Source organism: Chlorocebus sabaeus, chromosome 18 (assembly GCF_047675955.1).
Source record: "Chlorocebus sabaeus isolate Y175 chromosome 18, mChlSab1.0.hap1, whole genome shotgun sequence".
Lineage (NCBI taxonomy): Eukaryota > Metazoa > Chordata > Mammalia > Primates > Cercopithecidae > Chlorocebus > Chlorocebus sabaeus.
The window spans coordinates 32364186-32388353 of record NC_132921.1 but is presented as its reverse complement, the minus strand read 5'-3'; the positions used below and the strand labels follow the sequence as shown (position 1 = coordinate 32388353).

At 42.7% G+C, this 24168-nt stretch overlaps 1 protein-coding gene across 3 annotated transcripts in view; it reads left to right on the top strand.

Annotated features, from left to right (window-relative positions):
- MAPK4 (mitogen-activated protein kinase 4) overlaps window positions 1-24168 on the top strand; it is a 175603-nt gene that overhangs the window by 15052 nt on the left and 136383 nt on the right. The window lies entirely within an intron of this gene.

Sequence of the window (24168 nt, the reverse complement as noted above, 5' to 3'; positions counted from 1 at the left end):
TGCAATTTATTTATATAACAAACCTGCATATATGCCCCGAACCTAAAATAAAAGTTAAAAAAACAAAAAATTCTACCAACATCTAATGTGAAAAAGGCATAATAGATTCCATTTTTAATTAAATAACATAATGAAATAACAAAGTGTCAGGTCTGTGGAAGTCCCTAGGACAGGATTTACTAATGAAGCAGTATAATGCAGTTTGTATGAAGCATATTCCTTTTATGCCAATCCCTGCTCTGGATTCATAGGGTCCTAGGTGGCACCAATGCAAGTAGGCATAGTTGGAAAGGACCTCATGAGAATGGAGGCCTCTACAAATTCAATTCAGTTTAACAAATAAAAGTAGGTGCTGTAGGAGAGTTACAGTAAAAATTACAAGACAGACCCTGCTCTCCTGGAGCTTGGAGCCTGTGCTGTGCTTTCCAAATTTGTCTGCACCTTGGAATCGCCTGGGGACCCTACAAAATATTGATGTCTGTGCCCGGCTCACTGTCCTAGAGCTTGTGATCTGATAGTTCTGGGGTCTAGCCTGAGGTTTGGAATGTTAAAAAGATGATTCTCAAGTGCAAACAAGTTTGGGAACCAATGGTATGTGTTGTCGTTCTCAACTTTGGCTGCATTAGAACACCTGGAGAGTATATGTACCTGTTTGCATACACTCTCTACATACCATATGCATGTGTGTATGAGGGCTTGGGTTACACATTTGTGCCAGGCTGCAGCCCTAGAGATTCTGATTTATGTGGTGTGGGGTCCAGACGTCAGTTTTATTTAAAACCCCAAATTAAGTGCATGTTAGAATCATCTGGGGCGTTTTAAAATACGGATGTCTGCATCTCACTCCAGAGACTAAGGTTTAATTGGTTTGCTGTCTAGTCTGGGAATCAGATTTTTTGTGAAGCTGCTTAGGTGATTCAAATATACAGCCAAGATTGCCATTCCCTGCATTAAGCAGCAAAAACACCAGGGTTACCTTGTGCTCAATAAAAATAAGAACACATGAAACAATAGAAGGGTTTTTTTTTTTTTTTTTTTTTTTTTTTTTTGAGACGGAGTCTTGCTCTGTCGCCCAGGCTGGAGTGCAGTGGCCGGATCTCAGCTCACTGCAAGCTCCGCCTCCCGGGTTTACGCCATTCTCCTACCTCAGCCTCCCGAGTAGCTGGGACTACAGGCGCCCGCCATCTCGCCCGGCTAGTTTTTTTGTATTTTTTAGTAGAGACGGGGTTTCACCGTGTTAGCCAGGATGGTCTCGATCTCCTGACCTCGTGATCCGCCCGTCTCGGCCTCCCAAAGTGCTGGGATTACAGGCTTGAGCCACCGCGCCCGGCCAACAATAGAAGGGTTTATAAAAATGTTAGTGCTAAAAAAGTTGGGCATTTCTGGTTCTTTGGACATTTCCGTAGGCCTGAATATGTTATGCTGTGATTTGGATGAAGGGTAGGCAGCAAAACCTAATAAATTCAGCTCACAACCACAGCCTTCGTTGTGGCTACCAGTGGAACTTTGAGCTGAAACCGACAGCCAAGATCTTCCTAATTGCCCTGTTCCTTGTATCTGCAGTGATAGGACTGGCACATCTGCCTGTCATACTCCTGATGTGTCTAACATTGTTATGTGGAGAAAAATAACCAGAAACTGGCTTCTGTAACATTAAGGAGCTCCAGCCATAGATTTAGCCTTAGGTGAACTCTGTGTAGTTCAGCAAGTGTCGACTGAGAGCCTACTTGCTGCCCAGGGTTCAACAGAGAGCGAGTTCCCTGGAGCAGAGTGCATGTGTTGCCTGGTTTCCTTTGTTCCCTAGGTGATTCTTGTTTAGGCCAAGGAGTAAGGGGAGGGGCCATATTTCTGCATCTGGCCCCCAGGTGAATGCAGCTGTTTTAAATGTGAGAGGCTCAGCTCTCCTGGAAAAGGGGAAGTGGCCAGAGAGTTCATTGAAGCTGCTCATTGAATGAAATTTGAGCTGCTTCTAAGGGTCTTTGAAGGCTCCACACAAGTGATTTTCAAACCTGAGTGTGCATCTGAATCACCTGGTGCACTTGTTAAACTACAGATTGCTGGGTGGACTACAGATTGCTGGGGTAACCTCAGAGTTTCTGATTCAGTAGGTATAGGATAGGGTCCAAGAATATGCATTTCTAACGCCTGTCCAGTGATGCTGGTGGTGCTAGTCTGGGGACTACCATTTGAGAACCACTGGTCTAGGAGGAAGGACATAGTGATGGCAGATGGTGCCTGTTTGGTCAAGGAAAAGGAAATTATATGATTGTTGCAAATCTACATAATGGTTACAGCAAACTATAAGATTGATAGATTGATTTTTTTTAAATTATGAAACACATACTGCATGCTAGGTATTGTGCAAGCTTTGCTGCTATAAGGAAGAGGAAGATGCCGTTACTACATGAAGTGGTTAGTCTTGGGGTGAGTAATGGACTACTAAAAGGACAGCACAGTACTACTCCCATAATGCTCTGTAGAGGGAGCACCTGGGGCTTTCAGGGGACAAACATGGGCAGGAGGGAGCGTGACTTAGAGGAGGCTTCCAGGAGCACGTGATGTGTCTGGGAGGAATCTCGGAAGATGACCTGGTGTTTGCCAGGGGAAAGTGGGGCAGTATCCCTGGAGCAACATGGGCAGAGGTGAGAGAGAACATGAGCAAGCCTCGCATGGAGAACCATACGTGGCTTAGGATAACTGGGGTAAAGAATTTGATGGGGAGGGGCAGCTTAGTCTGGACAGGCAGGCAGAGACTGGAGCACAGTAGCTGGAGCTGATCTGAAGGCAAGGAAAGTCTTTGAAGGGTGTAAGCAGGAGAGGATGGTGATCAGATTTGCCTGCTAATTGCCTGCAAGTTGGAAAATGGACTGGAGAGAACATGCGCATGCAGGAGACACAGGAGACTATCACAGGAGACCCCATGGGAAGTGATAAGGCTGCAGGGTGCATGGCCTGCGAATCATTTTGTCCTTGCATCACTCTCAGCCTCTGCTCAGGATTTTAAATACTGTGTGTGCTTTTGGAGTGGCACCAGGCAGAAACAATTACACTTCCCCAGCAGATGAGTTACAAAAATGCAACCACTTGAGAGGTATGTGTGGAAGTGGAGTGGGGTAGTCCCACCTCCTTAGCCTAGGTGAGTTTGGGGAGGAACTGTTCTCCGCCTGTTCTGTTTTCTTTTTTGGTACTAGCTGGGAGTCACGCTTCTACCTTGAGAGCAGATTAAAAGACCTGAGTCATAGCCCAGCCACCTGCTGGCAGCTACATTTCCCCACCTCCCAGGCCTATTCCTCTTCAATTTGGGGGCTTACCCAGGGAAGTCTCTCAGGTACCCTCAGGATGGTGCCAGACCTGGGCATTATGGAGTGTGTAGGGCTGTCCAAAATAGGTGAGACCCACTCCATGCCCATCACAGTTGCACACTAGGTGTGCATGGAGAAAATCAAGAAGAGGGTAACAGTGGGCTAATTGTTGGCTAGGGACAAGTGCAAAGTGTGTTAGGAGGGGAGTGAGTTCTCATCCATTCCTGGCCCATCTTAAAAGAAAACAGTGATGGATTTTACTCGTGGTACTACTCTCTTCAATTTGGTGATGAAAATTTGATTTGTGGTTTCCTCTCACAGGGCTCCTCATCACACAGTAATTCATACATCTCTAAGTAGCTCTTGAGGAAATCCATTCCAACAGGTCCCATCAGCACCCAGGGAGCCTAGCAGACATGTCAGCAGACTCCACCTCCCCTGTCATCCCCCTTCCTCCTTCAGTCTGTGGGGTTTCATCAGAAGCCTGAGTAGGCTGGAGGAAGAGGAGGCAGGGGTCATACCAAAGGGACTGAAGACCAGTGTTGGCAAGCAGAGTCTGTTCTCAGCAGTAGGGGCATCAAGCAATAGGTCACCTTTGTTGAGGTGGCTTTGCTTCTCAAAACCAACACAGCAGATGTGGGAATGGGCTGCAGGATTGGGAGCCAGCAGCTGCCTAGGGTGAGAAGGGCAGGTAAGAGCAGGAAGTAATGGGTGTGACTAAGGGCAAAGTTCACCCTGATCAGGGGAAGACATATGGCCTGAATACCTCCCCGAAGGCTGCTCCAGACATTTTGCTAATGACATGCCCATGCTCTTACTAGGTGGTTGCTAAAAATGTTTGGACAAATGCCCAAGGGGACTTTCATCAACCTTTGGCTGGCTAAGGCCAAGCTGCTTTTTTCCTGCTTCCATCTGCTGTTTGTCTCTGAATGAAACTTGCCCTACAGTGGGAACCATCCTAGACGTCTGTTCCTTGAGTCACTTAGGGGTGTTCTGCCTTCTCTCTCTCTTTCATGGTGTTTACTGTTGGCCCTGCTCCATGGAACAGCACTAGAATATAAACTGCCATATTCTCTAATAATGTCCATTGTGTGAATCTTGCCTCCTCTGATACTAGTAAACCTTAGGGCAGAAACTTAAATCAATTACAGAACTTCTTTTATACCCCTCCCTTGCTCCTTGCTCTGCCTGGCATCAGGTAGTACCTGGATGATTGACTGAGATGCCTGAAATTCCCTTGGAAACCCAAATACATCTGCCTTTCCATTGTCCATCAGTACTGCTTCAGGGGCCTTCCACCTTCTGCTTACCCAGTAGGACTGCCTGATGCATGTATTTATCCTCCCTCTGTGAGAACTGGAGAAGGAAGAGTTTGCATGTTCATCTTGGGCACTCTCAACATCCTAAAATGTATGAGTGCTTTTGCTTAAAAAGCAAGGCAGCAAGATGTATTCACTATCTGTGGCTGTAACAAACCACCCCATGATTCAGAAGCTTAAAACGAGAAAGGTTTATTTGCTTACAGATTCTTTGTGTCAAGCATTTGGAAGCTACCTAGCGGAGTGGTTCCAGTTCAGGGTCTCTCACGAGGCTGCAGTCATGGTGTTGATGAGGGCCACAAACGTCTGGAAGCTTGTCTTGGGCTGGAGGGTCAGTTTCCAAGGTCACTCATGTGGTTGGAGGCATCGGTTCCTCTCTGTAGGTCTTTCCGTAGGGGCTTATCACACGGCAGCTGCCTCCCTCTAGGGCACGTACTGGAGGGAGTACGTCATTGTCATGATCTAAGAGAGCAACCGAGCAGTTACGGTGCCTGTACAACCTGGACTCTGAAATGGCATGGTCATTGTCCTTTTCTTTCTCTTCATTAGAAGTGAGCCACTGAGTCCAGCCCACATTCAAACGAAGGTGAATTATGCTCAACATTGTGAAGAGAGTGTCAAATAATTTTTGAACATATTTTAAACCACCACATAAAGCAGGTGTGCCGAAGAGTTGAGTTCATCCTCTGCCAGTAACTTATGTTCCCATGTGGGTGGCTTGGGAGCTGCTCTGGGGAACTCCATGCACCTGAGGGTGGAATGTGGCAAAGGGTCGAGATCCAAGAGTTAGTCCGACAAGAGTTACTGACTGGGATACGTGACATGTCCTAGGAGTTTGGGGACCTAGGAAAGTTACATGTAAGTGTTTGCTGTCACAGAGCTCACAGGCAAATGAAACCTTAATAATAAGCACCACACAATTCTCATTGTCATTTTGAAAACATTATCTATTGATGAAACTTCTGCTGTTTCTAGAATTGTGAAGAATAGGGCAGCTTAAAGAAGAAGTGGGCTGATCTGCTGGAGGGTTCAGAGCCCTTTCCTTCCGGGCCTCAGATTATTATATTTAAAGTAAAGGAGAGAGACCCATTCAGTGGGTCTGTGCCTTGACTGCTTGTTGAAATAACCCAGGGAACTTGAAATAAATAGAGGTTCTGATTTACTCAGTCTGGGATGAGGTCTGGGTACAGGGGCTCCTCGGATGAGAACCACTGGGCTGGCTGATTATGAAGATCTTACAGACTCTGACACTCAGTGGCTCCTAGTGGCAAGCTCTCCTGTTCTGTAGTAGAGCAAAGATGCCCAGGTGCATGTGCCCTTACTGAGAAAGCTGAATCCTGACTCTACCACCTACCCCCACCCTAGTTACCCAGAGTGGCCTAAGAAAGTGCTGGGCTACCTTGTGAGTTAAGCTCCCTGATGTTAGAATGGCTTAGCCTGGGACTATATCACAGAGATGTTACGGTTGTTGTGCCAAGAATTCCTGCACTGGGCAGGTGGGTAGACTAGGTCAGTGGTTCTCAAACTATGTTCTGCAGAGCAGCATCAGCAGCGCACCTAGAAGTTTTTTTAGCAAGGCTTATTCTGTTACAGAATTCCTTCAGTGCTGCTTCATCAGCCAGAAATCTCTACAGCCGCTGCTGCCTCTGCCTGGGGCCTCACTCCAGCCCACTGGGCTCACTCCACCTGCTTGGCCTGGCAGACTGTGCTTGGCTTGTGCACTGGCCCAGATCCCATGCCCGCTACAGCTCTGTGCTCAGCTTGTAGCTGGATTGGGCATGCCATGAGCAGCTTCCATGTTGGGCACCAGTGTGTAGATGAGGGGAACGCAGTGGTGCCCCAAAACTCAGAGATGCTAGCAATCGTGGAGCCCCAAGAGGTGTTACAGCTCTTGCTCAGGAAGTCCCAAGGTCTGAGTCCACAAGAAAAGTCACAGCTCTTTACTCTTGTAGCTCAGTGAGTGGAAGCATGTTACAGCTCTCTTTCTACCATAGTCTGGTGGGTGGGAGCATGTCACAGCTCTTTTCATTCCTGCTGCCCACAGCTCAGTGAGTTCTGGGTTCATGTCCTGTGACCAAGAGGAATAAGGTGCATGGACACCAGGGAGTGAGTAAGGGAGAGAAGAATTTTATTGATCAACAGTAGGAAAGCTCTCAACTGAAAGAGGGGACCTTGAAAGTGGGTTCTGTCTGTGAGGCGAGTTCGGGTGTTTTATAGGCTTAGAATGAGAGGATGTGTGCTTATTGGTCCATGGGTGGTCTTTGGAAAAAGCACCATTTGATTAGTTAAAAGGCATCATTCAGAAGGAACCAATCAGCCAGGTGCAGTGCTCACGCCTGTAATCCTAGCACTTTGGGAGGCCAAGGTGGGTAGATTGCCTGAGCTCAGAAGTTTGAGATCAGCCTGGGCAACATAATGAAACCCCATCTCTACTAAAAATGCAAACAATTAGCTGGGCATGGTGGTGTGCACCTGTAGTCCCAACTACTTGGGAAGCTGAAGCATAAAAATTGTTTGAACCCACGAGGTGGAGGTAGCAGTGAGCCGAGATTGCACCACTGCACTCCAGCCTGGGCAACAGAGCAAGACTCTGTCTCCAAAAAACAAAAAAAAAAAAACACTAAACAAGGAACCAATTGAGAGACAGGGAGGGTAAGATGGGGATAGAAGTTCTCACTCTAGTCATGGACTCTGTGGAACTGGCAGCTCAGTTTTCAGGCTTTAAACTGTCTTTGGCTTGTAGTTTGGGTTTCATTGGGAACCCGTCCCTGTCTGCCTAGGAATTTGTCTCCTGTTGCTATCAATTCTCCCTTCTCTTTACACTGAATCAGAATTTCTGGATCTCTGGGGTTGGAGCCTAACAACCGGGGTTTTACAAACCTTGCAGGTGATCTTAATGCATTTAAAGCTAGAGACACACTGGACTAGAGGACTTCTCAAGGTCCCTCTGACCCCAAGCTTTCCTCTTCACAGCAGTGAATTAGGGGCATAAATGTCTGTCTTGCCAACCTCAAGGCATATTGAGGATTGAGTAAGATCCTGTTCATCATAATTACTGTGCTTTCACTGCAGAGTGCCTGAAGTCCTCTTGTTCCTTGAGGACCGATGCTTGCTGGGAGTTCAACTGGGAGAGATTTCTGGATAAAAACCAAAGAGTTTATCGTCCTTAAGCATCTAGTTACTGTTTGCTACTTTACAGCATGACTTAGCTGCTGCTTGCTACAGTCAGGGAGTGTGTCCAAGCTCTTTATGTCTCTTCTCTACTAAAGAATCACACAGACCTATGGGATGTTCTGGGGTTATGGTGGAGGAATCAAATCAGAGAGTGCAAATCCTAATCTCCCATCCACTTCGTGTAACCCTGGCAGTGACCGGACATGAGGCTGGATGAACTGCGGAACTAAGCCTCTAGGGCATGTCTCATGTTCTCAAAAAAAAGCCAAAAACAAAAACAACAAATCTTCTTTTTATAACTTTAGCAATGCAGCCTCCTTAATTTGAAGATAGTGAAAAATATGAGAGAGTGAACTCAGAATGATGTATGAATTGTATATTGTTCCCTGGCTACAGACTGTGTCCCCAACTCTTGTCAGCCACTTTGCAGTTTTTGTCCTTGTGGCACGTGTTATAAACCCAGGTAGGAACAAGCCTTAGTTAAGCACTAGTTCTCTCGACTGCCTGTGACAGAAGAATCTTGACTGTACTTGTCAGTTGGAGTCATCTATTCCTCGTATTTATCTTTAATAATCACTGAAGGAGTTCATTTAATTCAGGAGCTTACAAGGATGACGAAAGAGTTGGATGACAATGACTAGCATGAAACCAAGAGACTGACCTGCACACAAAATGCTAGTCAACGTAAACTGTGAATATGGACCACAAGCTACAAACGTCAGTAGCGTTAACTCTGGACTCTCCTCTTCAAGGAGCTGATGATATCCACAGCCTTGCATAACTGAAGGAAATGTCTCTGTTTTGTTCCTGTATAAATGTTTCTTGTCTGTCATTTGGTTCTGTGTTAGAAAGGTCATTTTCCTATGTAAAAAAGAAATTGTATTATAATGCTAAATTATGCTAAGTTTTTGCCTGGTGTTTTTAGGTTCTCAATCTATAGGATCACTTAGGGTGCTTTAAAAATAATAAAGATGCTTGAGTGTCGGCCCCAGAGGTTCTGATTTAATTGTTCATGGATGTGGTCCACAGGCCAGTTGGATTTGCATTTTAAAAAGCTAGCCCTGTGGTTATAATGTGCAGTTTGGGCTGTGAACCACTGGCTTAGAGTTTTCATCAATTGCATTTCTACGATGCTTGATATGAATGTCGCTAATTTGCTACTATACAGGTTCATCCAAAGCTGACCCCTGAGGATGTTCCCTGTCTTCCAATGTGTGCTCTGCTAAGTGCCAGGTGGAGCCTCTACCTCTCTCTTTCCCTCTTTCCTGTCCTCTCCTTTAGCTGCGTGTTTGACAGTGGGGTAGGTAATATATCAACATGTCTGGTTTTTGCTACAGAGAATGTTAAAGTTGCAGGTACCTGCAAGTCCCCCATAATGTGCAAAAGTATGAGTATGACCTTGCCTATGTTCTAACTCAGATAGTGCCCTGGGGTACTATTCTAGCATCAATGTCTACTTACACTAAGGCTATACTTGATCAATAAGGGGCTTGGTGAGTAGCTATATTAGTCCACCTTCATGCTGCTATAAAAAACTGTCCAAGACTGGGTAATTTATAAAGAAAAGAGGTTTAATTGACTTACAGTTCCACAGGGCTGGAGAGGCCTCAGGAAACTTATGGCAGAAGGTGAAGCAAACATGTCCTTCTTCACATGGTGGTAGAAAGAAGAAGTGGTGAGCGAAGGGGGAAAAGCCCCAATCAGATCTCGTGAGAACTTGCTCACAGTCACAAGAACAGCATGGGGGTTACTGCCCCCATGATTCAATTATCTCCCACTGGGTCTGTCGTATGACACATGGGGATTATGGGAGCTATAATTCAAGATGAGATTTGGGTGGGGACACAGCCAAATCATATTACTGGGTGTGACCATCTCAGTAATGACCCATTATTATTAGTGGAAAAACAAGGTGAGGGTACCTGCTCTGTACAGGGACATCTTATATCCACTGATAAGGAACTTGAATTATTTACAATGTTTGTGCAAAAGAGGCTTTTAAAATTTAATGTATGACTTTCTGTGTCAGAAAACAATTTCTGAACAACTTTCCAATTGACATTGGTTTGTCAAAGCTATGTGATTTGGCTAGCTCAACTTAGCTAAGCGACCTTCATTATTACCAGTATCACTGATTTTGAACAAAGTATTCTGAGCTAGACATCCTATAAAAATGCAAATTATAAGGGAGTAGAGTTACCAAAAAATTAAAGTGGAAAATTACCTTCTTCTGCTTGAGGATAACAGATCTAAAAGTATTTGAGTTCTTGGTGCTGAAGTGCTGAACACTGTTAGATGTAGAGTCAGCCAGCCTGGGTGTGAATTCCAGCCATGCATTTACTTACTAGGTGCATAGAGTTGGGCAGAAAACAAAATTTATTTAGGCCGCAGAGTCCTCATCTGCAAATGTAGAGTAATAATGATATAACTTTTGTGAGGAGAAAATAAGATAATCCATATAAAACACTTGGAGAACTGCCTAGCTCATGGTAAGCTCCAAGTGTACATTAGCCCTTTTTATGGATGTATTTGTTTTCTTTCTACTGTTACCTGTGTAGAAAAGCAAAAAGCGTTGTTTTTTTTTTTTTTTTCCTACTGATCCAGGGCAAGATCTCAAAATGTTCTGTAAACAGTCACTCCAGGCAAATACTTTCATATATGCTTGGTAATATTAAAGACATTCTTCAATTTTCATTTAATCTTTACTTTTAGGATTTTGGGGACTCTAATTTATATACCATTGCCATCTTGTGGTGACCCCTTCAAATTGCAGGGTTTTTTAGAGGGATGAATTTTTTTAAGGTTTCAACCTGAGAAAATAAAATTATGAAATGACAGCTGGTAAAAAACAATTTCATATTTTTCAAAACTCATTAACATACTCTACCTTATTTGATTACTACAAGAAGTCTGTAGAGTAGGTGTTATTATCTCTGTCATATAAATGAGAATCAGGCAGAAGAGATTGCCGTGGTCTGAATGTGTCCCCTCCAAATTCGTATGTTGAAGTCTAATCCCCAGTGTGATAGAATTAAGACATGGGGCCTTTGGGAGATATTAATAATTAGGTCTTGAATGGGATTAGCGCCCTTATAAAAAAAGGCCCGAGGTAGCATGTTTGCTCCTTCTACCGTGAGAGGACACAGCTAGAACACGCCATCTGCAAGGAAGGGAACCCTCACCAGACACCAAATTTGCCAGTGCCTTGATTTCAGACCTCCCAGCCTCCAAAACGGTGAGAAATAAATTTGTGTTGTTTATAAGCTTCCTAAAGTTTTTGTTGTGCAGCCTAAATGGAGTAAGACAGGGAGGGATTAAATGTCTTGTCCAAAGTTTGGGTTGAGTCAAAAGGGCAAGAGTCAGAGCTGGAGCCTAGGCCTCCTAGGTCTCCACCACCAGTGCTTTTCTGACATCCCACTAGGGGCAGCCCCTACAGGAAGGTGTGGTAGGTGCTTCAGTAGGAGCATATTAAAGACTAACTTCCTAAGACTGCTGCTGGATAAGAGATTTTAGCTAATTGCTTCACAGCAGGGTTTGGAATTCTCTGTCTAGATGGTTGATGATGTTGTTTCTTTCTTTTTCTTTCTTTCTTTTTTTTTTTTTTTTTTTGAGGTGGAGTCTCACTCCACCGCCCAGGCTGGAATACAGTGGCGCGATCTCGGCTCATTGCAACCTCCACCTCCCAGGTTCAAGTGATTCTCCTGCCTCAGCCTCCCAAGTAGCTGGGATTACAGGCATGCACCACCACGCCCAGCTAATTTTTGTGTATTTTTAGTAGAGATAGGGTTTCACCATGTTGGCCAGGCTGGTCTTGAACTCTTGACCTCAGGTGATCCAACCACCTCAGCCTCCCAAAGTGCTAGGATTACAGGCATGAGCTACCGTGCCTGGCCTCAATGATGTTGTTTATGCCAGTATTTCTCAGTGTCTTCTTTTCGTGGTAGAATGAAGAGGCATTGCTATGTAACAAACCACCCCAAAACTTGGTGCCTTAAAATAAGAATGATTTATTATTTCTCATAATTTTGTAATTTGTGCAGTGCTGGGAAGGGCAATTCTTCCGCTCGATGTGGCATCAAATGGGGTTGCTCATTTGGCTGCTGTCAGCTGCTGACTGGGTTGGGCTGGGCCAGAAGGACCGAGAAGGCTTTGCTCTCATGTCTCACAGCTCTGTGCTTCCCCTTGTAACCTCTCTCTGTGTCTAGCTTGGGCTTCCTCACAGCATGGTGGTCTCTGGGTAGTTGGACATCTTTCATAGAGACTGGCTTCACAGGGCAGAAGGAGATGTTGCTTGTTTTCTTAAGACCCTGGGCTCAAAAGCCCCAGAATGAGCATCATTTCTAGCAACTTCTATTGGTCAAAGCGATTAACAAGACCAGCCCAGATTCACACGGAGGGGAAATAGACTCCACCTTTGTTTGTGTGTTTGTTTGAGACAGGGTCTCACTCTGGTTGTCCAGGCTGACCAGTGGTGCTATCTCAGCTCACTGCAGCCTCGACTTTCCAGGCTGAGGTGATTGTCTCACCTCAGCCTCCCAAGTAGCTGGGAATACAGGCACAAGCCACCATACCCAGCTAATTTTTTGTATTTTTAGTAGAGACGGGGTTTCACCATGTTGCCCAGGCTGGTCTTGAACTCCTGGCTCAGGAGATCCACCTGCTTCAGCCTCCCAAAGTGCTGGGATTATAGGTGTGAGCCACTGTGCCTGGCCATTAGACTCCACCTCTTGATATGAGGGGAGATAGGAACATACAGTGATGGGAAGAACTTTGGCAGCCATGTTAGGAGTCTGTCTACCAAAATAACATTCGTGTGTCCACTTGCTAAGAGAAACTCAGACTTTTTTACTAGCATGTAGCATCCACAGATAAAAGAAGACCCTGTTAAATCCATCAAGTATGCATGATGGATTTTTTTTTAATTCAAGAAGAGCAAGTTCAATCCAAGGTGAAAATATGGTGGAGAAGCAGCTCTGGTACGTGGGTCCTTGGCTGTTGACAGTCTAGGTCCACATTTGGGCTCCTTTCTGGGACTGCCTATAGCTTCAATAATCATGGCCCTGGTCCTAAAGATTATTTGGTGTATCTAACCCAAACTCAATTCATATAGGCATTTATGGATACAGAAGAAACTTGGAGAAATGACCAAAAAATTAGCCCATTACATGGTAGAAAAAATATATTAACTCTAAATGCATGACTGTGGTGTATCTAGAACTTTTGGAGGCAAATTATGGTTTAAATCTAAATAATCTGGTCAAAGAGTTACTTCACCAATTGGCTATGACTAGAAATGGTTCTCTTTCAGTTTCAGTCCCTCCATCCAACTACATTCTCACTTCCTGAGCATGCTTTTGTTAGCTCTTAATTGCACTGAGAGAATTGGGTACAAGAGTTCAAATTGTAATTAACAGAAAATTCACAGCTGGAGCTTCCATTGTCCTGTGCCTTTAGTTAGTCCTCTTACCTGCAAATTTGCATTGCCAATTTATTTGTGTAGCTCTTTGTTGTTTCCAGAGAACTTTCAGATGCATGATTATATTTAATTTTCATGGCAACTCCGTAAGATAACACTGCGGAAGATTGCTTCCCTGAAAAAAGAAGGAAACTGAAGGACAGGATGTTAAGAACTTGATTGAAAAATGGCAAATCCAGATCCAGGTCCTCTATTTCAGTGTTTCCCCCTGTCTTCTACACTTTCAGCCTATAATAGGCCTATCTTGATGCCCAGGGCAGGCTGACTAGCTGTGATGAGGAAGGAGCAGTTCTTGAGAATAAAGCATCTGTTAGTAGCTTAATAATGGCCTTGGTCATGAAGGTAAGATGCATAGATACACATTTTTTTTACTTGAATTTCAGTTAATGGTGTAAAAACATACTATTTATAGCCAGTTGTGGGACTACCTAGGAAATATGTTTTTACCCAACCCCGATAGTGACTTTCTCCTTGGAGGAGGATTTGAGCTCATTCACTCCTGGACCTGAGCATCATGTAGGAGACGGATAAATCCAGCAGGAGCTCAGCTGCTGAAGCACTTCCACGACTGGAAGCACTTGGATCAGTGCTGATCAGAAGCTGGACCTGTCAGTCCAGCTCACCACACCTTATACAAGTTAATGAGGAACCTTTCTCAATAACAATTAATGAGCTTTACTGCTGTGCTAAAATTGGAGCTGAAAGGTAAACACAGATATATCACTGGAATGGAATAATGATGTTATATATATGCAAAAATTTGAGTGTGCATTAGCAATTCTGTTGCCCTTGGAGTTCATCAAAGCCCTGATATGAGCTGTGCAGAGACGGAGGGACAATGCATTCTGCTTCGCCAGGGACAGTCTCAGTGCAGCTTGTCGTCCTTACATAATTACTATGTCCCTTTTCACTCTCATAAGTGTTCTGCTTGGCTAGTAAATCATACAATCTCCCAAAGCACAGAGCTCAGCATATCATAGGCATTTAGGAAAGGTGAGTTCTATTCCTTGACAAGCCAATAATATCTGCTGGGAAATAGCCACACAAGCTATGTGTTTTGTCCCTTTAAGGAACTGATTCTTGATACTAGAAGTTGAAATCAGAACATTTTCCTCAATGAAGGTCTTCTTTTTAAACATGATAATGCTTATTCAAATTCATACTCGCACAATAATTGGCCTGACTTCTGCAGGCTTTGGATTTGGTTGAGGAAATTGGGAAAGGGGTCTCTGGTTCTTCATGCATAAATCAGTAAAATCATCATTGCTAATATTGTCTCTAACTTAGTAAATTATTTCTTCTTGTAAACGTTTATTTTCTCTAACAGCAACCCTATTCAGTGGGACAGTCTCAGGAACCAGAGATGTAACAGAAGTTTAGGAATAGGTTAAGATCCACAGCTAATTAGAGAATACCACTGAAACTCCCACCTTTTCATTCTACATTCTTCCCTCAATCCTGCCTCTTGTAGATGTTCCCAACAGCTGTATCTTGCAGTATCTATGTTGACTTAAGACTTTTTTTTAGCACCAGTAAAGTTGATGGAGAATTAGCATGCTGACCAAGGTGATGGTGCAGAATTGGCTTACTCTAAAACATGCATTGTTGCCGGTTTATTCATCTGGTGTGGCCAAGGGGCAGCCTCATGAAACAAGCCTTATATTTGTTTAGTGCATTTATGGTTTACAAGGTGTTTGCTTTGCAGTGTCTGTTTGTGGCATCTGCTTGATCCATTGGGAGTGTAAGGCACAGGTAAGCAGTAGAGGTCTTGCTATCACCAGTCTTTGCCTAACAGAGGAGGAAAGAGGCTCAGGAAGATTAAGTGAATTGCTCAAGGTCACATATTTAGTACATGGAAGGACATGGCTAAAAGCCAAGTACTTGTGATATCTGGTCTGCCAAGGGGTCCTCATTCCTGATTTCAAGGGGCTTCTCTACCATGCTATGAATTTGATCTAGGGCCCGCAGGTTTCATCATAAGCACCTCATGAAGTACTGAGCTGACTCCTCTATGAAGGGAGACTAGTATGGTCTCTGACTGCTGCAGTGGTTAAAAATGAAGCAGGTTGGTACATGGCATGGACTATTTTAATGATCAGAAAGGCCAAAAAGTCCTGGGAAGTTAATTAAGGAGCTCATTTTCAAATGGAGCCAAGCTGGCAGAAGGTAATTAGAGAAAAGGAAAGGACTTAGGAATAAAAGTGTTTTGAAAGCTTGCAGACATTGTCTGTCATGAGTAAGAAATGGGATTGGGAACTCTAGAGGCTCACAGAGGTTAAAAAAGATAAAGAAACGGAAGAAGAGGGTTCAAGGACATGCCAAACCTCCTTCTATTGGGAAACTGTGTTGGTTCCTTATTTGAAGCATGGGGTACTTGAGGGGCAAGGAGTTTTTGACAAATAAAAATCTATAAAGAACGGGGCTTGAGGAGAAACAGTCACTGATGTGGAACTGAGGACACAAAAATACTCACTTTCTCTCTGTTAGAACAAAGCCATTCCCCCTCGCCAGGATCTTTGATAGATCTCAATAAGAGAATCAAAAACACTGGGCCCTCAGCCCAGCAGAAGCAGCCAACTCACATGAACCAATTAATTACAACCCCTGCTTGGTGTCTGTCTTCTTTCTTTCTGGCTTATTTTCTATCCACCTTGTGTCACTGAAGGCACAGACTGATGTAGATTTCCTTACCCCAATTAGAGGCTTGTGTTGCCAAGCAATATGGGAATTTATTGATTGACCAAAGTAGGAATATATTGACTGATGGAGGGGAGAAGGCTGTTGTTTTTTGTTCATAACTTTCAAAGAAGTTGACTTAGAATAATTGGATCTTAGAATTGAAAATAGGAACCTTAGGGACTGTGTAGTCCAACTTTTCATCTAATGCAGGTAGGTACTCGAATAGAGGACAATTCAGACAATTTTGGAACACTCAGAGAGGTAAAACTTAGCATCTCACAGCGTTGTCCATTTGATTTATAAACTCTTCACCTATTAACCATAATATAGCACCTATTGTATAGTGGGCACTGGTGTGAGTCCTTTAAAATCACCAAGTTATTTGTCCAACACTAAATTTATCCCTATTTTACAGATGAAAAATTGAGACACGGAGAGGTTAACTGACTTGCCTGAGGCCACACAGCTAGTAAGCGACAGAAATAGGACTGGAACACAGGCAACCGGTCTCCAAACTGTGCACTTAATTACCAGCTTTGCTGTCTCTCTGATAACACATCTCTAGTAATTAAGGGTTTTTTCCTTTCTTATTTTGCGTCATCAAAATTGGGCGCTTGCAATTTCTTCTCTAGAGTTTTTCATGTCATGATTCATCCATTATTGTCAGACACATTATTGTGTCTTCCCGTAGTCTTTCCTTCTGCTGGCTGGTGATCCTTAGTTCTCCCAACAGTTTCTCATGTGGCATGATTTCTATCCTCCAGGTGCTTCCTCTGGCTGTGGAAGGCACCTGAGATTTAGGGTCAGCCCTACCTGGGCTGGAGTCCCAGCTTCCCTACTCCTAGCTGTATATGCTTGAGCAGATAACCTGCAGTCTTTCTGAGCAGAGTGTCCTCTATTTGTGAAATGGAATGAATCCTAAACTCCCTGGCTCATTGTGAAGAATAAACAAAGGATAGGACTCGTAGTGTGAGCTCCATAAAGGGGAATTATTACTGTTGTTGTTATAAGCAATGACAAATCCACTCCCCCAAAAGGACCTGTAGATTCATGCAGTCCCAGTAAAAACCTTGGCAGGCTAATTTGAAGAAATTGACAAGCTGATTCTAAAATTTGTATGAAAATGCACAGGATCCAAAATAGCAAAACAATATTGAAAAAGAAAAATGTTAGAGGACTCACACTACCTGAGTCAGGGTTCTCCAGAGGGACAGAATTAATAGGATATATTTATATATGAAAAAGAGTTTATTAGGGAGAATTGGCTCACACAGTCACAAGGTGAAGTCCCATGACAAACTGCCTGCAAGGTGGGGAAGAAAGAAGCCAGTAGTGGCTCAGTCTTGAGTCCATTCAAAAGCAGGGAAGCTGATAGTGCAGCCTTCAGTCTGTGGCTGAAGGCCCAAGAGACCCTGGAAAACCACTGGTGTAACTCCAAAAGTCCAAAGGCTGAAGAGCCTGGAGTCTCATGTCCGAAGGCAGGAGGAATGGAAGGAGGCATCCAGCACGGGAGAAAGATGAAAGCCAGAAGGCTCAGCAAGCCAGCTTATCCCACCGTCTTCTGCCTGCTTTGTTCTAGCCGCACTGGCAGCCAATTGCATGGCGCCCACCCACACTGAGGGTGGGTCTTCCTCTCTCAGTCCACCGACTCAAATGTCAGTCAGCTCTGGCAACATTCTCACAGATACACCCAGAAACAATACTTTACCAACTCTAGGCATCCTTCAATCCAATCAAGTTGACACCTAATATTAACCATCACAGCTGCAGTAATAAAGATAGTATGATACAGGCATAAAGATAGACAAATAGATCAATGAAACAGAAAAGAGGGTCTAGAAACAGACCCACACATCTACAGTCAATTGATTTTTGACAGACATAGTCGATTTGACAGGAAAGGCCTTTATCAGTTGGTGCTAGAAAAAATGGATATTAATCTGTAAATAAAATGATCCTTGATCCTACTTAGCTCTGTACACATCAAAACCAATTTGAGATAGTTCATAAACGTAATGTAAAAGTGAAACAAAAAACTTGAAGAAAACAAAGCAGAATATTTTTAAGATTTTTGATTAGTCAGAGAATCGTGTACAAAAAGTACAAATCATAGAAGAAAATAAGATAAATTTGAAATTATCAAAACCAGATTTGTCTCTTCATGAAGACATGTTATTAAGAAAATTAATAGGCAATCCATAGACTAGGAGGAAATATTTGTAATACATAAAAATCAGGCTTTAAAATGAAATATTTGAAGAACTCCTACTAATCAATAATAAAAGATGAATCACTCAATGAAAAACATGGGCAAAAGACTTGGAAAGACATTTGATCTACAAATGGACAGCCAAGGATTTAACATCATTTGTCACAAGGGAAATATAAATGAAAACCACAATGGGATCCTATTCACAGCCACTAGAATAGCTAAAATCAGAAAGACTGACAATGCTGGATGTTGGTAAGGATATGGAATGACTGAAACACTTCTAGAGTACTAGTGGGAGTATAAAGTGACACAATTATCTTAGAGAACTGTTTGGCAGTTCTTATAAAGTTAAACATACATACCCTGTGACCCAATCAATTTACTCTTAGCTACACAAGAGAAATGAGAACGTGTGTCCATAAAATGACTCATATGAGAATGTTTATAGCAGCTTATTCATAATAATCTCAAGTTGGAATCAACCCAAAGGTCCGTCAAGCGGGATGGATAAACAAACTGTGGTATGGTTGTGGGAAATGGAATAATACTCAGCAATAAAAAGGATTAAAAACCCAAGATATGCAAAATAATCTCCAAAACATAATAGTGAAAGAAAAATCCAGGAAAAAAACATACCTCTTCAAAATGATTCTATTTACAAGAAGTTCGAGAACAAACAAAACTAATACAGAGTGATGGAAATCGGAACCATCATTGCCTTTGGCAAGGGTGGGTGGGAATTGACTGGAAGAGGGCATGAGGAAGCTTTCTGGGGTAATAGACACATTCTGTATCTTGATTGTGGTGATGGTCATATGGGTAGACACAGTCTTCAAAACTCATTAAATTGAACACTTAAGATCTGGGAGAATTCTACCTACATGTTAAGAGGCAAATGGTAGCATCTGAAACAGAAGATATTATGACTTACTATGAACAGTGACTGCAGTGGTTTTTTTATTCTCATGATTTGAACTTTCTGCTTCTATTAATATCGACTGAGATTATGTTAGCTTTGTTTTTCTTTTTTGGCAGCTTCATCACACTCTTTCCATTTATTGAATTTGTGGCTAATGGTAACTGCCAAGTTTCTCTTCTTTTTAGACATGAATTGCTGCCAAGCAGGGCTCCTTTCTGAAATACCTGCTTCGTTTGTCTAAGTGGGTGTCTATATGCAGCCCTTGAAGGAATGAATAGAATTCAGATAAACAAAGTGGGATTTCTGAAAGGAGTAATGCTGTAAATAATAAGAACAGATTCCCGTTAAATAGTACTCAGTGCTGGGAGCTCTTCTAGGGCTTCACACGTTTACCCATTCAATTCTCACAACTCCATGGATAGGTGCTATTGTCATCCACATTTTCTCCATGGGCTGACTTGAGGTACAGTGAGGTTAAAGGACTTGTCCAAGGTTATATGGCCAGTGAGGGGTGTGGGTGGAGCTGGAGTTTGAGTCCTGGCAGCTCTGATGCCAAAATCTGTGCTTCTACCACCTATACTGCATTATGCCTGGCCCCTGGTTTGCTGCTTCTGTTTGATGTATTGACTTTAATTGACCTGGGATTTGATCTGTCTCTGGTTAATCCTCTTACAATAGCATGAGCCTAAGTCACTCCCCTAAGGAGCATCATACCCAGAGCACTTTATGAATCCTTTATGAGAATTCTCTTGTGGAAGAACCTGTTTATGAAGGAACAACTGGGTTCTTTAGAAAAGTGGCCCTCATGAGCTCCAGACATCATTAGAGGTCCAGCACAGTCCTCTCTGCAGTCTCTCTTCATGCACCTAAGTGTAAAGAATTCCTTAAATAGCACCCATTGGCCATAAGGTACATGATGCTATTCTATGTATGCACCAAAATCAACATCAGTGGTATAATGTCAGATAAGGGAAGCACTGCTTGGTAGCAATGCATGCCCAAAAGGAAGAGAAACTTGGCAATTATCGTTGGCCACCGATTCTATAAATCACAAGAGTGTGATGAAGCTGTTAAACACAAAATCAAAACCAAACAAAACTTCACACAGTCTCAGTCCACATTAATAGAAGTAGAAAGTTCAAATCATAGCATTAAACAGCCCTACTGCACTCATTACTGTTTAGAGTAAATCTTACCATGTTCAATTTCAAGTGTCATTATTTTTTAACTTGTAGCTAGAATTTGCACAGATCTTAAGTGTTCAATTTTAAAGCACAGATTTTGGCATCAGATCTTAAGTGTTACGACAATTGCATTTACCCATATAACCATTACCCCAGTTAAGATATAGAATTATCCCTAAAAGTTTTGTCGTGTCCCCTTTCGGTCAGTTCCCATTCACCCCAATGAAAAGCGTATGTTGATCCCGAGAGACAAGAAGTCTGCCGGACCAGATTGGGATTTTTCTTTACTAACCTTTCTTTACTAAGTACTTTGTACATGTCACAAACCCACAGGAAAGGTGTCTTGGAAGTGGGTGGCATAGGCTGGAGACAGCTTGTTGCAGAGACAGATCCAGAGATATTACCAAATGGAAACACTAAAAGCTCATCTCCACTCCCAGCAGCCAGTCCTGGATGACGCTCACCTGTCTCTACAATCGTGACTCTGTCCTGCTCATCTTGTTTCTAGACTAGTGGCCCCAGGGAGTCTTGCTAGATCAAAACATAGGTTTCTGGTTTTACGTCCCAAAGAAAGCTGCCAAGAGCATGTAATTAACTACAAAGTTCTAGGTGATGATTTATAAGTCTTATTTAGACCTTTACAATGATCTACTTTCTTAGTGGCCTGTGTTGAATTGGTTTGGTGGCTACCCTTGGGTTGCTTTAAGTGGGACAGAAAGAAGACATCCATCATGTTGGATCAGGAGGCACCCCCAGGACATAGCATAGTTTTAGATATGGGGGAGATCCCTAATATATGTGCTTGTTTGAGAAGCCCTACCTAGGTTATCTCTGGAGCTCCGTCATAGTTCAGCTGTGTATAGACACTTCTTTGGGCTGGAAAATCCTCGTTTGAAAATTGAGATTAATGCCGTCTCTCTATCGCAAGATGATGGAGAAAGTTAAATGAAATATTAAGTAGTTAGAGCTCTAAAAATATATAAAAGTGGCATGACATTAGGAAGGATCACCTATTAAAGCATCTCTGTCTCCTTGAAGCTGAGCTGGGGGGAGAAACAAGCAGTGAGATTTGGGACAATGAAACAACGTTTTAGTCCCTCTGTGTTTAAAAATTCACCCTTACATGTTCATCCTTTTGGGTTTTAAAAGCTTCCTGGGACTTCATGGCCCCTCCAACCACCACCACAACACCCCTTTCTTCCCAGCTAAAACTGCCAATAAATGTTAGACCTTAAAACTTGATCTTCTAAATGGAGTCAGCTGGGTTTAATATTAGATACCTACTGCATGCCAAGCACTGTGAAGGTAATAAAAATAAGCAAGAAATAGCAGCTGCCCTCCAGGAATTTCTAACTTGATCACATCACTTACAGCAGGAGAAGAATCCCAGACAAACAGTCCTCCCGTTTCATTCACTAACGGACATTACTGGTCTTCTTACCAGTTTACCTTGATCTGTCTTGGCCCCTGCCTTTTCACACATTAAATAATTAATTCTGGAGTTTTCTCTCTACAATGAGCAATGGCCTGGTCAGGAAAAAAATCGTCTCATGGACTTTTAAGGAAAAATGAAAAACAAAATGACTGTGTCTTTTGAAGTAGTCCTAAGTAAACTATGATTCTGTGTTCTCAGTTTATAGGTAGCTTTGGTTTAAAACATGTCCGTATGCCTTTATCTTCATAACTCATGCCTTAGGCTGTCCCTTCTTTACAACTAAACTTCACATTTTATTTGGATTTCACTAACTTTTTCATTAATGACCCCTTTCTGTTCCAGGATTCAGTCCAGAGTTTAGCAATCCACTTAGTTGTCATGTCTCCTCCGCTCTGAGTTTCTTGGTCTTCCCTTGTTTATTTCATGACTTTGGCAGTCTTGAGGAGTACTAGTCAGATGTCCCTCAATCTAAGTTTGTCTGATTATTTTTCTCATAATTATATTGGGGTTAGTGGGTTTTTGGGGGAAGGAATACCACAGAGGTGAAATGACCCTCTTGTCATGTCATATCAGGGGATGAATGATATCCCCATGATTGGTGATGTTAACCTTGATCACTTGGTTATGGTGTGGTGTTTGCTTGGTTTCTCCCCTCTGAAGTTATTATTTTTTCTCTTTCCATACTCTGTTCTTTGGAAGAGAGTCACTAAGTCTAGCACACTTTAAGTTTCACCTCCTGAAGCAGGGTGTATCTGTATGTGTTATTTGGATTAATATGATTTGAACAGAATTAATATTCAGCCTCTCTATACAGCACCACTGAACTTCACACTACAGGTCATTCTCACTGTATACCTTGAGAACGTTAGCTAATTAATCGTAATTAGAAATTATAACAGACTCTCACTAACTCTTACTTCACTGATCTGTAAATAGAACAGATTTTTTAAAAACCTATCATTCTTTTTACCTCACTTCTAAGCTGAGATTTGTATAGCTAAAAGTGGCAGTATATGCTTAATCCATGAAATCTATGTCTATGAACATATTTCATTTTTTACTTTATTATTATTATTATTTTGAGACAGAATCCCACTGTCACCCAGGTTGGAGTGCAGTGGTGTAATCTCAACTCACTGCAATCTTCGCCTCTTGGGTTCAAGCAATTCTCGTGCCTCAGCCTCCCAATAGCTTGGAGTAAAGGCATGGGCCACCATGCTTGGCTAATTTTTTGTATTTTTAGTAGAGGCAGGGTTTCACCATGTTTCCCAGGCTGGTCTCGAACTCCTGGGCTCAAGCGGTCCACCTCCCTCAGCTTCCCAAAGTGCTGGGTTTACAGGTGTGAGCCACTATGCCTGGCCTGCTTTTATTATTTTTAATAGACATGTAATAATTAGATACTATAAATGTATTTAAAAGAGGTTATCTGTGGAGCCTCAGCCTGAGTAACTTTCCACAAATATTTTACTTTGTGTTTTCTGCTTTCCTGAGGAGTATCTAAGTCATTTATAGAGAAGTATATTTGTGAAAATAGCTTGGATTTTAATCTATATGTTATATTACAACCTCTAAGTGGAACATCTTACTGTAAGGGGTGCAAAGACAGTTATTACATATAATTAGGTAATATCTGCATTCTCAAAAAACCCCAGTCTCTTTATGACTTGGTTTCTAGTAGAACAGGGTTTAGTTTCAAATCAATCTATCTTCAATTCTGCCCAGTAGAAGCCACTGTATTTGATATAGTTTGTGTATTCCAATCATTTCCCCATATGTATATGCGTCTATGGTTCGCCCCAACCACACTGAATGTTTAGAGCGAACAGTCTGTGACTTCTACCTTTGTCTTCCAGTGACTAGCCTGTGGCATCTGTAGAGTTGTTGGTTGTTTATCCAACATCGATGTGTGCCTTTCCTTCTAACCAACAGAATCCCAATTTATTCAGGAACCTCTCCCCTCTCCCTAACCAGGCATCTCAGGGGAAACTGACCCACACGTAGCTCCAGGGGCAGGTCTGATTGTTGAAGGTATTCCTCCTCCTCACTCATGATTAGCCTTGGAAGGGACACATGGCCCCAAACAGCCCATGTAGGGAGCTTGCTGGGGGCTTCTGAGAAAGTTTTCTCCATCTTAAGACAAAATGACAAGGAGTGGTGAGGTGGCTTCTCTACCTGTAGACACTGTCATGCATAGCCGTGACCATCAGAGCCACCAGAGCTGCCCACCTCCAGTCAGGGCACAAAACCAGGAGAATGTCAGGGGAACCATGGACCTGTGCTAAGCTGAGGCTTCCCATTTGTGAAACTATAATAAATGTACTTTCTGTTTTAAGTTCAGTTTCCTATTACTTGCAGTCAAAGACTTCCTTGGTAATATACTTTTATCAATAAGTATCTTTATTTGATTGATTTTAGTGTCAAAGGACCTCTTAGAAAGAAGAGGATGATTTTTAAAAATGAAAAAAAAA